This window comes from Ictidomys tridecemlineatus, chromosome 5, assembly GCF_052094955.1.
Source record: "Ictidomys tridecemlineatus isolate mIctTri1 chromosome 5, mIctTri1.hap1, whole genome shotgun sequence".
NCBI lineage: Eukaryota > Metazoa > Chordata > Mammalia > Rodentia > Sciuridae > Ictidomys > Ictidomys tridecemlineatus.
The window spans coordinates 190,921,309-190,936,400 of record NC_135481.1 but is presented as its reverse complement, the minus strand read 5'-3'; the positions used below and the strand labels follow the sequence as shown (position 1 = coordinate 190,936,400).

The following is a 15,092-nucleotide window of genomic DNA, read 5'->3' as shown; positions in this document are numbered from 1 at the left end:
ACTGGGATGGGGGGTGACACATTCCTGGGCTCAGGAGCTGAAATTCTAGCAAGGGAGGAAACCAAACCAGACTGAAATACAGATAAACCAGTAAGTGCAGCAGCGGCCCAGGTGGGAGGCCTGCTCAGGGAAAACCGAGGCAAAGGGACGGAGGGCCATGGACCTCGGGCTACTCGTGACAGTGGCGAGGTCCTCCAGGAAGCTGGGCCTGAGGCTCATCTGCAGCTCTGAGCCACTCTGTCCAGCTTCACGGGCTCCCCACTGCCCATCACTGAGAATGGGAGGGGCTCATATGGGCTCCCCCCAGCTCCTGCCCAGACCCAGACCTTTCTAAGGGTCCAAGAAGCAGGGATTCTTCTCTGTGATCCCAGGGCGGGGCACATGGGGATAGTCACCAAACCTCCTGGGAGTAAAATGGGATGCTGTGAGGCTGACCAGAGGGGAATGACCAAAAGGGAATGGGTTGCGAGGCTGCCAGACTCTGCACGGATGGAGGCAGCCATTAGGAGGAACCTGCAGTGAGGGGCGCCGTCTGCACAGGGGAACAATGTGAACCCCTCTTCACCCAGGTAGAGAGCCCTGACTGGAGACGACATGGTGGACAGAGACCCCAGCTTCATGTTCTGCCCTGTGCCATCTTCTGCAGACCCCTCTAAAGGTGTCCACGGTGCTTTCCTGATGCCCACCCACAGCCCTGGCTCACGGCTTGGACAGCAGCAGAGGACTTGCTGCAGTGCCAGCAGCTGCTCCACCTTGAGATCTTCCTGGGTGAGAGTTCTGGGGCCTTTCAAATAGAAATTCTCAGCTTGAACTTGAGCCCTTATTTTGCGGTAGTTTTTCCTGGACTTCCAGACTTGCACTGACGCCTTCTGGTGGAGGATAGCCACCTTCTCCTGCTCCTCCCACAAGGGACAATAAAAGACACTAGAAATTATTTAAAAACAAACAGAAGAACTCTGAAAGGTGTGGAGGAGAAGGCTGGCCAGCCAGGGACCTGAGGAGCAGCACAGGGGTGAGTCCCTGGGTCCCCTTATGTCTTTATATATCCTGGACCTGGGGTGGAAGAAGCCGGCAACCTAGAAACACCAATGGGTGCTGGCCCCTCCAAATCCTCCCCAGACCTGTTCTCTCTAAGTAGAGGACAGGGGTGCTCTAGTAAGAGAAAACACCCAGCACTTAGAGCAATCCTGCAGAACAGAGAACCCAGGAGGAGACCCACACAAGTACGCCCATCTGATTTTTGACAGCATCATAAAATCAACAAGGAAAGGCTCTTCTCCACAGATGGTGCCAGAGTCACCCACGGAGGGAAAGGAAGAACCTCAACCCGGTTCACACCTGTGCAAAAACTAGCTCAAAACGACCACTGACTTCAGTGAACAACGACAAATACAAAACTTTTGGAAAAAATAGGATTTCTGGGATTCTGTGGTCAGGCAAAGAGGTTTTAGATATTCTGCTGAAAGCACAACCCTTTTAAAAAAAGGGGGGGAAATTCATGAGTTGGATTTTGTCAAAATTAAGATTCTGTGCTGCAAAAAATCCCATTAAACAAAGGAAAAGACAATCTGGAGGGTGGAAGGGAATATTTGCAAACCATCTCTCTGGCAAGGCACTCACACGTGGAGTACGAAAAGAACTCTTAAAACTCAACAGCAGAACAAGAGACAAAAATCCAGCCAGAAAACAGGCAAGTGACAGGAAGAGACGTTTCACAGCAAGGGATGTATACAGATGGCAAACAAGTGCCTGGGACATGCTTTCCGGCTTCACTAGGGAAATGCAAAATAAAACCAAACCAGAGGTCACTACACTCTTTTAGAATGACTAAAGTAAAGAATAACAGCAATACTGAAGGCTGATAACCATGGAGAGAAACTAGATTACCTGTAGATTGTTGGTAGAAAAGTGAGGGATACAGCCAGGACAGAAGTGATTTCAACAGTCTTGCTTTCTCTCTCTCTCTCTCTCTCTCTCTCTCTCTCTCTTTAAAGCTAACTATGCAACAACAAGAAAACCAGCAATTGCACTCTGGGCATTTCTCCTAGAAAAATGGAAAGTTAAATCCACACAAAACCACTTCTTTAATGTTTATAACAGCTCTGTCTGTAATAGGCCCCACATGGGAACAACAAATGCTTCTCAGTGGATGAAAGGTTATCCTAACTGGGCGGTCCTAGCATGGAATACCAGTCAGCAATAGAACAGGAAGGAGGGGACAATATCTACTGATGAACTCAATGACCTGCACCAGTCCCGGAGAATTATGCTGATGGAAAATAAATGCCTCTTGAAGGAGTACGTTCTATTTATACACCTCCATGGAAGAGCGGACTCTGGGAATGAGGGACATGTGTGCTGGGGGCTGCTGGGGCTCAGGAAGAGGGCGGAGGTTGGGGGAAGTGGGTGTGCGGACAGCAGGCCCGCAGAAGCCCCTGGTGGTGTTGGCAATGAGTGTCCACCTCAATGAGCTGGTCAGGATGCAGCACCACGGGTCTGCTGGACGTGACCACTGGGCGGCGGTGGACTAAGGGCTCTCTCTGCCCTCCTCACAACGGCATGGGAATCTACAATAATGCTGAGGTGACAGAGTTAAAAAGAACCTTCACGGGACAGTGCCGGAGGAGTGACAGCTCCAGGAGTCTGGGTCTGGAGTGGTTAATGATTTAGCATGAGGTGTCAACATGTAAAATTAACCTGCGGCCATGTGATGGGCCAGCTACGACTCGTTTGAGGAATGTGAAATGAGAGCGGAGAATGTCCATGGTAATAAAAACGATCAAACTATCTTTATGTTGGGCTTAACTCGAAGCGAGGTAAAAAGGATCCCATAGAGTATTTAGTTTTTTGCTTGTTTGTTTTTGGGTACTGGGATTGAACCCAGGAGTGCTTGACCATGGAGCCACATCCTCAGCTCTTCTTATTTTCTATTTAGAGACAGGGTCTCACTGAGTTGCTTACAGCTAAGTCGCTGAGGTTGCCCTTGAACTTTCAATCCTCTTGCCTCAGTCTCCTGAAGTTGCTGGGATTACAGGCATCACCACCATGACTGGCCCCCATTTAGTTCTTCTTTTTTTTGGGGGGGGGGTACCAGGGATTGAACCCACTGAGCCACATCCCCAGCCCTTTTTTATGTTTTATTTAGAGACAGGGACTCATTGAGTTGCTTAGGGCTTTGCTAATCACTGAGGCTGGCTTTGAATTCCAAATCCTCATGTCTCATCCTCCTGAGCCACTGGGATTATAGGCATGTGCCACTCTGTCTGGCCCCATTTAGTTCTTGATGAATGAAAAGAATAACTTCTTGCCTGGGGTTGTAGAGCAGAGCTGGGAGGAGAGCCCAGGCTCGGAGGTAAGAAGCTGGTGAGACCTGATCTGGCTGAGCTCATTTCCCTTCTCTCCGGTACTTATTTGCCCATTATCTTCTTGCCAGGGGCTTTCCTACATTAAATTCCTGGCTTCCCTCCCTTTTCCTTGCTACATACATTTCCATGCTGTTACCATGAACCTCGCAACCTATTTACCCAGAATCGCATGGGAATTTAGTAAGCAATAGAGATGGCACCTCGAAGGCTTCGAATGGAAGGACTTGTTAATAAAAATGTAGGGACAGCAGAGCAGCCATCTGGGGGGAAAAATTAACTTGGTGACACCAAGTTATACCAGGAAAAAATCCAAACGAATGAAAATACTACAAGAAAACATGGGGAGAGTCTTATAATTTTGTATTTAGAAGGTTTTTGTAGCTATGACTCAGAATCTAAAAGTCATGAGAAGAAAGATGGAAAAGTCGAAAAGATCAAATGTTTACACAGAGACTCATTGGGCATTGGGCAGATGGGGTGAAGAACACCCTGGGGCCATGGAAAGAGTACAAATTAGTTCAGTCCTGATGGAAGGCAGCTTGTCATTGCCTGCCAAATTTTTAAAGAGGATGCGTTCTTCTACCCAGCAATCCCACTGCTAAGAGTTGATTCTAAACCTAAAATTCACATGTGTGAAATATCAGATGTCACAAATGAGGAAGTTCTTTATGTGCCGATATAGAAAGATTATTAACTGGAAAAAAAGCATAGACGAGAATGGAGTGCATATTATATTATCATTTGTGTAAAAAGAAGAAATAAGAATTGGTGGTTTATTTCCTTATTTATGCTCAGAGAAATCCTAGAAAGACACATTTAAAAAATATAAACTGATTATCTATTGGAGAAGTGTTCATGGACAAGGATCGTGCTTTCTAACTTTTTGTTTTGATCCAAGTGAATGTCCTACCTACTAAAATTAAAATCAAGACAGAATGTGCATGACTAGTTTAAAAATCTAAGAACATCCACAGGGCCAAGCTAAACACAGTTGGAAGGAGGACCCAGCCTTCCGGCTGCCGATCCCAGGCGGCACCTTGACAGTGTTATTTGTCCTTGACAGCAAATAATTTGTCTTTGCTACTCTCATCCGGTCCTCAGATAATCATTCTCAGCAAACAAAACTCACATGAAGCAGAAACGCTCTTAAAGAAACACCTAGAAGCTCCTTTTAAGAAGGCAGGAGTTGTGGTGTGGATTTGTAGTTCTTCTCTAAGAAATGTGTTTTCTTTTTCTTTCTGTTGGGTTTCAAAGAGCAGACAGACAGGAACACCGGTTAAGTGATCACAACTTGTCATGCTGAAAGATAACTCTGCTTTATCATAAGTTGATGGCTCTAATGAAGCCCTTAGGAACTTGAGCTGTGCATCCTCCACTGCACCTAGCTAGGTAGGCCGGGCCTTGGCCAGCACAGTGCAAACACAGGGCAAAGCCGGATCCGGCTGAAGCTCCTGTCTGGAGCGCTCCGGAGGCACCTCGCTGGATCTCTGCTAGGCACCGAGGCAATGCCTCGAGCAGACACTAAGATGGGACCCACACGGGAACACGTGTCTGCAAAGCAGAAGTGGGTCCCATCCTACCCTTGCTCCACTCCTTCCCATCTGTTGGAAATTCGAGCCACATGCTGCCTGGGATGAAAGGAAAGAGGGATCTATTTCCTCCCTCCCCGTGGGATGTCCAGGGTTGAACCTGCCAGGCGTCCAGCGGGTCACTAAGGCTACACTTTACTCCTCCCCAGAGCACTGTCACAGACACAGCAAGAAAAAAAATGGCCTGGTCAATTCTCCAAGCTAGAATTCCTCCTCCAGCTTGTCTTCAGAGGAAGGTAGATTAGCAAGCAGGAGGGACACTAGGACCAAGGGCTAAAAGCGTTTTTCAGAATCTGAACATTTCCTAAACAGACTGAAGTTTCTCTCTCTCTCTCTCTCTCTCTTAATAAGAAGCTCTCAGCCACCTAAGGAGCGTCAATAACGCATACCAACGTAGGAAGTGCTTACTTTTATTTTCCCCACTGTGTCTATCCAAGTCACATCAACTGATAAAAGTGCATCTGCATCTTTCAAGCCCATGGCGACAACAGGGACAAAACACAAATGGTGCCACCGTAGGAAATGCCGATTATGAAGGTGGTTCCCCAGCTGCCCATTTGGCACAAAATCTCTCTCCGAGTTTCCTCTGGAGATGGCTTCACATGGGCCATAAGCGTATTTTAAGAGTCAGTGTTATTCGTGAACAAGGACTTGCCACGCACAGTCCGCACCGATTGCTCTGGGTATTCGTGAGCGAAAAACAAGCTCCTTTTGGAGCCACTGTGACCAGGACCCCCCCACCCCTAACTCCAGCGCAGTTTCTGCAGCTCCGGGATTTTTCGGCCTCACAGCGCCGCCTAGTGGAAGAGGCGGGGAATTGCCTCGACTGGAGCATTTCCCTCCGCTTAAGAGGGTTCTCTACACTACCCCTTTTACAGAAAAGAGACAATATTGATAAATAAAAAGTGGGAAAGTATATCCCTCAGGCCATTATGAAAAAATAAGTGCTATTATCAGTTTGCAAATTTTCATTCCACACTCCGCTTAGGTGAAGGCATGGATATAAATGTGGGCAGGCAGGTGGAAGTGGTTTCTACCCCAAAGAGGTCATTCTATTCTGTTCTGAGTGAGTGCATCCACGGGTCAACCTCTGCTTCTTGGCCTGCCTTGTTTATGGGTTCGGACGCATGGTGCACCATAACCCTCAGGAAAGCTCTCATTGAGGGTCTTTCGCTTCTCAACTTTTCTTTTACAAATAATACTGGAGCGTTTTTTTTTGTTGTTGTTGTTTATAACATTTTGCTCAACTTTTCAATCACTTCCTAAGTGTAGACTGTCTCAGTGCAGAAGCGTGTGTGCTTTAAAACTTTAAAATTTCGTGTTGCTGAAGTATATGGTTAAAATGAGATTCCTAGAATGATCCAGGTGAAATTATCAGAGATAATGATCTGGGAAATTATCAGAGACTTTGGGGAAAATTAAAATAAAACATCCAAGTATAAAACCTAGATTTTCATTGCTTTCTGTGATGTTTTCTAAGAAGGGAATTTAAGCCTAGAACACGTGGTCTAAAAATTTCCATTTACCCATTTTTCTTCCTCTTTTGGGGGAAGAGAGACACAATATTGTTAATTTTAGCCTCTTATACAAACTGAACCAAGACAGGCTGAAGGATCCAGAGAGGCTCTTCATTGTAGATCACATCACTGCTGTTCCCCACTCCGTGGGTATCATCTCAGCACCCTGAAACTCATTCCTTAGAGCACTTGTCTAGCACGTGCAAGGCTCTGGGTTCAAACTCTAGTACCACAAAACAAAACAAAACAAAACAAAACACCAACCTCATCCCACATCTTCTCGTGGGAAGTCCAACATGGGTCTTTTACATGATAGATCCTCATCAACCCACAGCTGTTCTCACATGGACAGGTTCTATTTGTAGGATGAAATAAACCAGATGCTTGCCGTGGGCATGGGGGATGACAGACAGTTATCTAAGAAAGCAATGTTTACTCCTTATAAACGAGACTTCCCATTTTCTCTCTCAACATCTCCTATTTGAGGGGCAAGTGACTTTTGTCAGCTTGACTTCCATTGACCTGACTTACGACCGCTTGAGAAAGTGGGTAGAGAACTTAGCCATGCAGTGTCCCTCTTGTGCTCCTATTTCGGCAGCAGCCATTACTTTGGGGGATAGTCCCATGCTATGTGAGTCAGCACATGCTTAAATACAGTCCATTTAGGTATAATTTGAAATAGAAAAATACATTTGCGGCTGGCCAGGGGTGGGCCGAGGGTAATTCCTAGGATGGGCTACACTGGAGAAAAGGGTTTTGTAGAAGGTGCCTGTTTTCCAACAGGTGCGGCCTCTACACTGATGACGGCACTGCACCTTTATTAGAGGAAAAATACCCAACTTTAAAAAAGCTGCCTCAAAATGCAGAAGCTGATACCCCATAGCTAGAACAGGTTTCCTGTCTCTTCACCCAACACTTCCCAATAGTGAGATAGCTGGTTTGAATGCTGCCAGAAGCCAGCTGCACATGACCTTAGAATTGTTTGGCATCGTACAAAAGGAGAAAAAGTCACAACTTTGTCCTGCACTTTTAAATAAATCTCTTTCCTGCCTCTGCCCCACCAATTTCAGCTGACATTCTTTTCTTTTCTCCATGTCCTATTTCAAAACTTTCTTTATTTTTCTCACATTTTTTTCCTACCCTGGAAAGGTTTGTTGTTTCTTTTCTTATTCTTTTTTAAATTGTTGATCTTTCCACTCGTGTGAAAGCGTCCATGGTGTGCTCTGTTCTAGTCATGTTGGAATCTGGGATTCATATTTCTAACACAAAGAAGGCACTCATGTGTGTGTTGAGTGACTAAGTGAGAGTACTCCTCCTCCTGTTTATTGTTGAACATCCGCTGACTGATGGATGCTCAGGGTGGAATGGCAGACTAGTAAGCAGATGCCCCCTAAACAGCTTCAGCTTGAAGTAAGTGCTATGGGGAAATAGTTTGGGATGGATGTATTTTACTTGACCCTCAATTCTACCACATGTGAGTGCTGTAATGAAAGATGGCTCAGTGGCTGCACTATTAGGGGGCACTAGGGAGGGGTGGGGACTTGGGCGAGGTGGTGAGTAAATACGCCATTTCAAAAGACAGTCACCCCTCACTTTCCAGCTGGCTCTAAATGCCTGGTTGGTGTTTGCTGGAACGGTTCCTCTGAAGGTCTTGCTCTACTTGTCAGATGGCTCAGAGCCTAATTAAGTCTGAAAACACTTGGTGAAGGTTAAACAGATATACTTGCTGCAGGACTTCTCAGGACCTTTAGAAGGCTGGTGTCTGCTGAGTTTTCAGGAGGAAAGCAGATAGTATTTTCTGAAATGTTTTGGGGGTAGAGCCCTATTTCTTGGCCCATCTCGTTGGACTGATGTTCGGGAGAATATAGAACTTCAGAAAATTTAAAAGATATATGATACTTCAAGTTTCAAGGCATTTCCTCATTTTGAACTTCCAGACACAGTGGTTAAGCATGTGGGGCCTGTAACGAATTCCAGCTCTGCCACTTGCTACCCAAATGGTCTCCCTCAAGGCATTTCACCTTTCTGTGACTTCGTGAACTCTCTATAAATTAGCGATTATTACAGGCTTTGAAGGAATGAGCTAGACAGGCTAACCCTGGAGGGAAAGATGAATCAATTCACTAGATTTCAATTTGATCAACACCATAACAGGCTAAAGATCAAACAAAGAGTTCCAATGGGTGACGGCAGTTTATCCCAGGGAAAGCGTGCATACCACACCTGCATTTTGAAATCACTTTCTATTTAAAGTTATGTTAGGCAAGACAGATAATATTCCCAACAGCACATCCTAATGGTCTTCCAAAGGTAGTAATTTGAGGTGTAGCATCTTGGCCATTTTCAGGTTCGCCAAAAGAGCACCCCTGCAGCCAGCGTGCACAGCTATCAGGAGCGCCAGCTGCCCAAGGGACCATCACACCCCTTAAGATCACCATGCGGATATGTGCAAAGGGTCACTGTGATAGAACAGCATTCTTCAAACTCTAATTTTTTTTTACCATTAGTGGACTGGAAAACGATTTGGTGAGTCAAAACCAGCATTATAAACCCAAACAGACTAAAATAGAAAAATTAGAAAATACTAGCCTGTGTGACATGCTATAAAAATGGAATTACTTTGTGACCTTCAGTTTGTGCATGTGCATGTGTATTAGGTGAAGAATTGGCACCTGCTTCTTACTGTGGGGCCATGGTCAAGTTGGAAGCTAGTCTAGGGGGTGAACTGGAGTCGGTCCTGGATGGGGTGCCTAGCAGCCTCCAGCTGTTCCACACACTAAAGCTACAAGGTTGGCACTGAATGTCTACCTTGCATTGTTATAAGGCTCAAAGCAGACAACGGATGCAAAATGCTTACTGCTGCAGTGGAATCCCATATCTAATGTTTCCTGGTGCTACCGTGGAAAGTCGGTATGGAGGTTCCTCAAAAGACTAGGCATGGGACCACCATGTGACCCAGCTATACCACCCCTCGGTACTCATCCTAAGTCACCTTACTACAGTGAGACAGGCACACCCACGTTTACAGCAGCACAATTCACAACAGCCAAACTATGGAACCAACCCAGGTGTCCATCGATAGAAGAATGGATTAAAAAAATGGAGTTTTATTCAGCCATAAAGAAAAATGAAATTTTGTCATTTGCAGGAAAATGGATAGAACTTGAGACCATTATGTTAAGTAAAATAAGCCAAACTTAGAAGGTCAAGGGTCAAATGTTTTCTGTCTAATGTGGAAGTTAGAGAGGAAAAAGGAAAAGAAAGGGGGTGGATCTCATGAAGATCAAAGGGAGATTTGTAGAGGAAAGGAACTGGGGGAAGGGAGGAGGAGATGGAGAAGGAGAGAGGGGACGTGCTGGCTAAATTCTACTTTTATAATGTGTGCGTGTGCGAATATGTAATAACAAATCCCACCAGTATGTACAGCTATAACGCACCAATGAAAATATGGGAAAAATGTTCCTTGATGCTAAATTCATCACAATTATAGAGTTATGCAGAAGGCCCTGCCTGCTCCTAACATGCCTAATTGAAGACGGACTTTTCCTTCTTCACTAATGAAGCCTTTAAGAGAGTAGTTCCCTTTACTCATCCAAATGTCACACCTGGTGGCCATAAGGTAAAAAGCAAAACAAATTATAAAAACCACAGTGTATAACTCACTTGGCCTTCTGATGTGGGAATTAGGTGACTCATTTTTTTAATCTTTAAATTTGGGATTAACCTGGCATTTCCCATTTTGCATATATTAACTTTTTGAATCATACTTCCTCAAATGAAATATTATTCAACTTTGTATAAGTTGCAGCCTTACTGCACAAATTTCAAACAATTGGACTGGCTCTAGCTCAGCGGTTCCTTCAACACAGAATCTACAATCAAACAATTAGTAAAAACATTAGTACTGAGTGTTTAAGAATACAGATTTTTGCAAAGGCAGGAGGATTGCAAGTTTGAGGCTGGCCTCAGCAACTTAGTGAGATCCTGCCTCAAAATTAAAAAAGAAAAGGGTTGAGGATGTGGCTCAGTGGTGAAGCATCCCTGGGTTCAATTCTGGTATGTGAGTATATATACATGTATAAATGTGTATGTAAAGGAAGAAAGGAAAAAAAGAAGACAGATTTTGGACATGGATGATTCTAGTTTTGCTTTAGCTGTGTGACTTGGACTGAGTGACTTTGTTTCTCTGAACTTTTGATTTCTTCATCTGTAAAAAGTTGAAAATGAAGAAATTTTCTTGTAAGTTTTGATGGGGGTTCATGAGATGATTCCTTCAGAGTGATTTTGTCACAAAATCTGACTTAACACATAGCAGAAAGAAAGACAGTTGAGGACTTCCTATTGTCGGAAACCACCTGGGAATGGGGGCATCTTGTCACTTCATGAAGAACTTGACACTTGAAGCTGAAGTTAATTTTTGATTAACAGGAAAAGAGAGAGAAAGGTAGAGAGAATCCTGGGAAGCAGATGGCCACCACCCAAGTCATACGTTGGCCACAGTGACTGCAGAAATTCAAGAGGCCGGGGGAAAATACAGTTGGGGGAATGGGCACGGGAAAGGTTGTGGAAACACTTGACTGTCAGAATTGGGCCTGGAGTACGGGCTTTAAGTCCCCAAATAACTTCACAACTTGTGCATCTTTCGCCAAGTTAGCCTCGTGCATTTCGTAACAGCTCTCAGATTAGATCCAATTGTGCTATTATCTCTGAGAGTTTGGGTTAAGAACTGCAGGAATGAAAGGTAGCAAGAATAAAATACGGAGCAGTCGGCGGGGAGGAAATCCATGATGCTAATAATAGCTAGCGTTTCTCCTTTTCAAAATGTAATTTCTCAGTGCTAAATATATAACGTATCTCATTTAATGTTCACAAGCGTGAATCACGTGAAAATGTGCTAAATACTATCATGATCCCCACTTCACCAATTAAAAAAAAAAAAACAAAAAAAACCCAAAAAACCCTGAGGCTCAGAAAGGTTAAGTAGCTTGCCCAAAGTTGCAAAGCCAGGCGGTGACGCAGGCAGAGAGAAAGCCCAGACTAGTTGACTTCAGTGTGTACATTTTAATTCAGTGCTAAATACCATGTGGAAAAGGACCCTGGGAACCTGGGCTCTTTGGTTCCCATTCTACCACTAGGGATCAGTGGCAGGAGGCAGCTGCCATTGACTGAGACGAGCAAAGCCGTGGACCATGCCCAGGGCAAGCTGCTCTGGGTGGTGAATGAAGAGTTCAGCTGGGGACACGCTGTGGCGGAGGTGGGCGGTGGATATTCACAGGGAGGTGCGGAAATTCAAGCAGACCCGCGGAGAGGAAGCTGGACACTGAGGTCCGACTTCAGGGGTAGATCTTGTCAGCAGGTCACTACATTCAGACACGAGGGACCTGGGGGATTTTCAAAGAAGTGTATTTAGAGAAGACACCCAAGAACAGGACCATGGGGAGCTCTGACAATTGGGTGATAAGATGAGCAAAGACACCAGGAGCAGTGGCCAGGGAGGTGGAGGACCTGGAAACCAAATGAGGAGGATGCTTCAAGAAGGAAGGTGTGGCCTGCCGCACGGATTCAACTGAGATCAGATCCTCTGGGATCAGTGCTGAGACTTTTGGTATTTGGCAGCTGTGAGGAGGGCAGGGGGCAGGCACAGCATCATGGAAGCCTTAACCAAAGCTCGAATGGAGTGTGTTCAAGGGAGAAAAAAAGAGGAGGCAGGAACACTGAGCATGGTTCTTAATATCCATAGCCCGAGCAATGATGATATCATACTATCACTATAAAGATCATTTTTCTTATTAGGTGATATGCTCCTCAAAGAACTAGAAATGTGATTTATCTTTCGTGCTTTGCACAGGGTAGGTGTTTAAATAACAATGGCAGAATTTAACTAAAACTTTAAAAGAAACATTCTCTTTGTCCCACGGTACATGGTAACACTTTATGCATCCCTCACCCGGCCCTTCCTGCACAGACACCTCTGGGGAGGACCATGTGGAAAAGAAGAAGAAACTTAGTGTGTTTTTCTTTTTGTTTTTTTTTTAAACCAATAAAGGTCAAGTTTCCATTGCATGATCACTTTGTGCATGTGTGATGAATCTCTTAAATGCTTATCTTAGAACTTGGGTTCAGGAGGGGGAAGAGGGGAAAAACCTCAGCCCTGCCAACACGTTGGTTTGTGTGAATCACAGCTCAGTGGAACCTTTCAGGCATATAATTTATCTTTTCTTTGGCCTGTGCAGTAAAGGCTTCATTTGTTCGTGAATTCTTGCCTTGTTTTAATGATGTGATGCTCTGAATGTAGTTTTATGAGGCACAAAAATAAGATTGTCATTCTGAAAACACAGAAGATTTGTGTGCTTCCCCCCAGAATGAAATAGTGGCATCTCTTTCCCAATTCACAGTCCTGTGGCTTTGTGGCTGGAATTCCAATCCACTGAGGAGCAAGTGTGAAAGTTGGGGGGAGGGTTATGGGAGGGGGAGGGGGACTGCTGATGAGCCCAGAGTATAATTTACCCTAAGAATTCTGAGTCAATACATTGCATCCTGTCTATGCACAGGACATTTTCTGGTGGTGCCCCCACCCAGAAAGCCGTTGACTGTGAAGTTTTATTCTTACTTTCTGAGGGCTGTGTTCTCTCATGGCACTTACAGAACAATTGGTCCCCCCTCTGAATACAGGACTGTGTAGCCAGGGATCTGCTGAGAAACCTTAACAAATCAGAAGCCCATTTTGGGGGTTAAAAATTCTTCAAGACGTGTGCATTTGAAAATCACACAAGTTCCCAGGTTGACGGAGAAATGCCTGTTTCTTCACTTTTTTTCATGTTTTCTGTGTACATCATGCAGGTTGAGCACTGAATACTTCAAATTACCACCAACCCAAGATGGAAATTTGCAGCATATTGTAACAAAATCCGATGCAGATTTCATTGGTAAATTGGAGGGCATTAGCTCACTTATCCATAAAGGAAAGCAGGTTACAATTTTTGGGTATCCTGAGAGATTATTGTAACTTCACAATATCACTCCTGGGTTTGCTGTGCTAGATACCTCCCATGGTTCCAACACAAGCCCCCACCTTTGGGCTCAGATCTCGCCTTGAAATCCATTCCACAAATAGAGTTGCCATCCCTTAGAGGGTGTTTTCAATAAAGGAAGCTGAGATAATAAAGCACAACTCTGAGCCAGGTGTGATGGTGGCACACATCTGTAATCCCAGTAAACTCAGGAGGCTGAGTTGAACTTTCGTAAATTCAAGGTCAGCCTCAGCAACTTAGCATGACCCTGTCTCAAAATAAACTAAAAAGTGTTGGGAGTGTAGTTCCCTGAATTCAATCCCCAGTATTGCACATTCAGGATCAGATGCAGAACTGGCTTACTAAGATGGGGATTTGGATGAGTCACCAAGCAACCAGGCAAAGATGGGAAAACAGCCCTTCATTCCTTTTGCAAATAACTCAGTCTTTTCCTGACTCAGGCAATGGATGGGCTTTGATTCCCACACCCCAGAAATACCCGACTACCAAAAAAATGGCAACCTCAGAATAGCTTTGGGAGCCATGGCCAAATGACAACTCCACAGTGCTTCTCTGCTCAGGCAAAGGGAGCAAGCAGTCTCTCCAATGCTCATGAGAACCAAACAGCAGTAGACAACCTCAGACCAGGGCCTCTTAGACTCCTGGGGTGTCTGTCTGATCCACTGCTCCCTGGCTGGGGGTGGGGGGTGGATCCTTCTAAGTCTGGCCACCCCCGGCCAGCACCGCTTCCTCAGCACAGCATGGAGCACCCTGCACAGCACTGAGCACCCTGGACAGCCATCACAGGTTTATTTATTCGTGTTTTCTTACTGGACACTGAACTCCTTGGAGTAAACACCCTAACCCTGTCCACCACAGTAGCTCTGTGCCTCAGGCTGCTCCTGGGCACATCTGAAGACTCACTTTTCATTAATACAAAAGCTATTTAATAGACTCCTTGAACTAGTACAGCTTGGGAAGTGGGCATTTGAAGGGACTTTTCTTTTTTAACTTCTGAAAAAAATTTTGAAAATACTTTCAGTCAAAATTTATAGGTCTGGGCATGGGGGTGCATGCCTGTCACCCCAGGCAGGAGGCTCAGGCAGAAGGATTGCAAGTTTGAGACCAGTCTCAGCAACTAAGGCTCCAAGTAACTTAGAGAGATCCTGTCTCAAAATAAAAAATAAAAAGGGATGGGGATGTGGCTCAGTGGTTAAGTGTCCTGGGTTCAATCCACAATACCACGCCCCTCCCTGCATATTTATAAGGACAGCAAATGCTGCCGGTAAGAGTCTTGACATGTGAGCCTTACTATGTTTTCCTAATTTCAAATATCCAGAATTTTTGGCTGGTGTCTAATAGTCTCAATATGGTGCTTTACAGCACCCAGATGCATTAAAGCCATTGATTAATGTGATATTCATTTTCATTAAGAAAAACAATATATGCACAGTGCTTAGAACACAGCCTTGAATATTATAAGGACTCAAAAGATGAAAGCCAGTATTATTAGCATCTTAGCCGAACATCATTACATTGTCATTAAGACAAATATATTGACAGTGGTGATATTTAACCATGTCATAAAAACTGAGCCCATCTGATTTTTTT

General features: G+C 44.8%; 1 protein-coding gene across 6 annotated transcripts in view; it reads right to left on the bottom strand.

Annotated features, from left to right (window-relative positions):
• Positions 1–15,092, bottom strand: part of Bcas1 (brain enriched myelin associated protein 1) — an 89,106-nt gene that overhangs the window by 60,202 nt on the left and 13,812 nt on the right. The window lies entirely within an intron of this gene.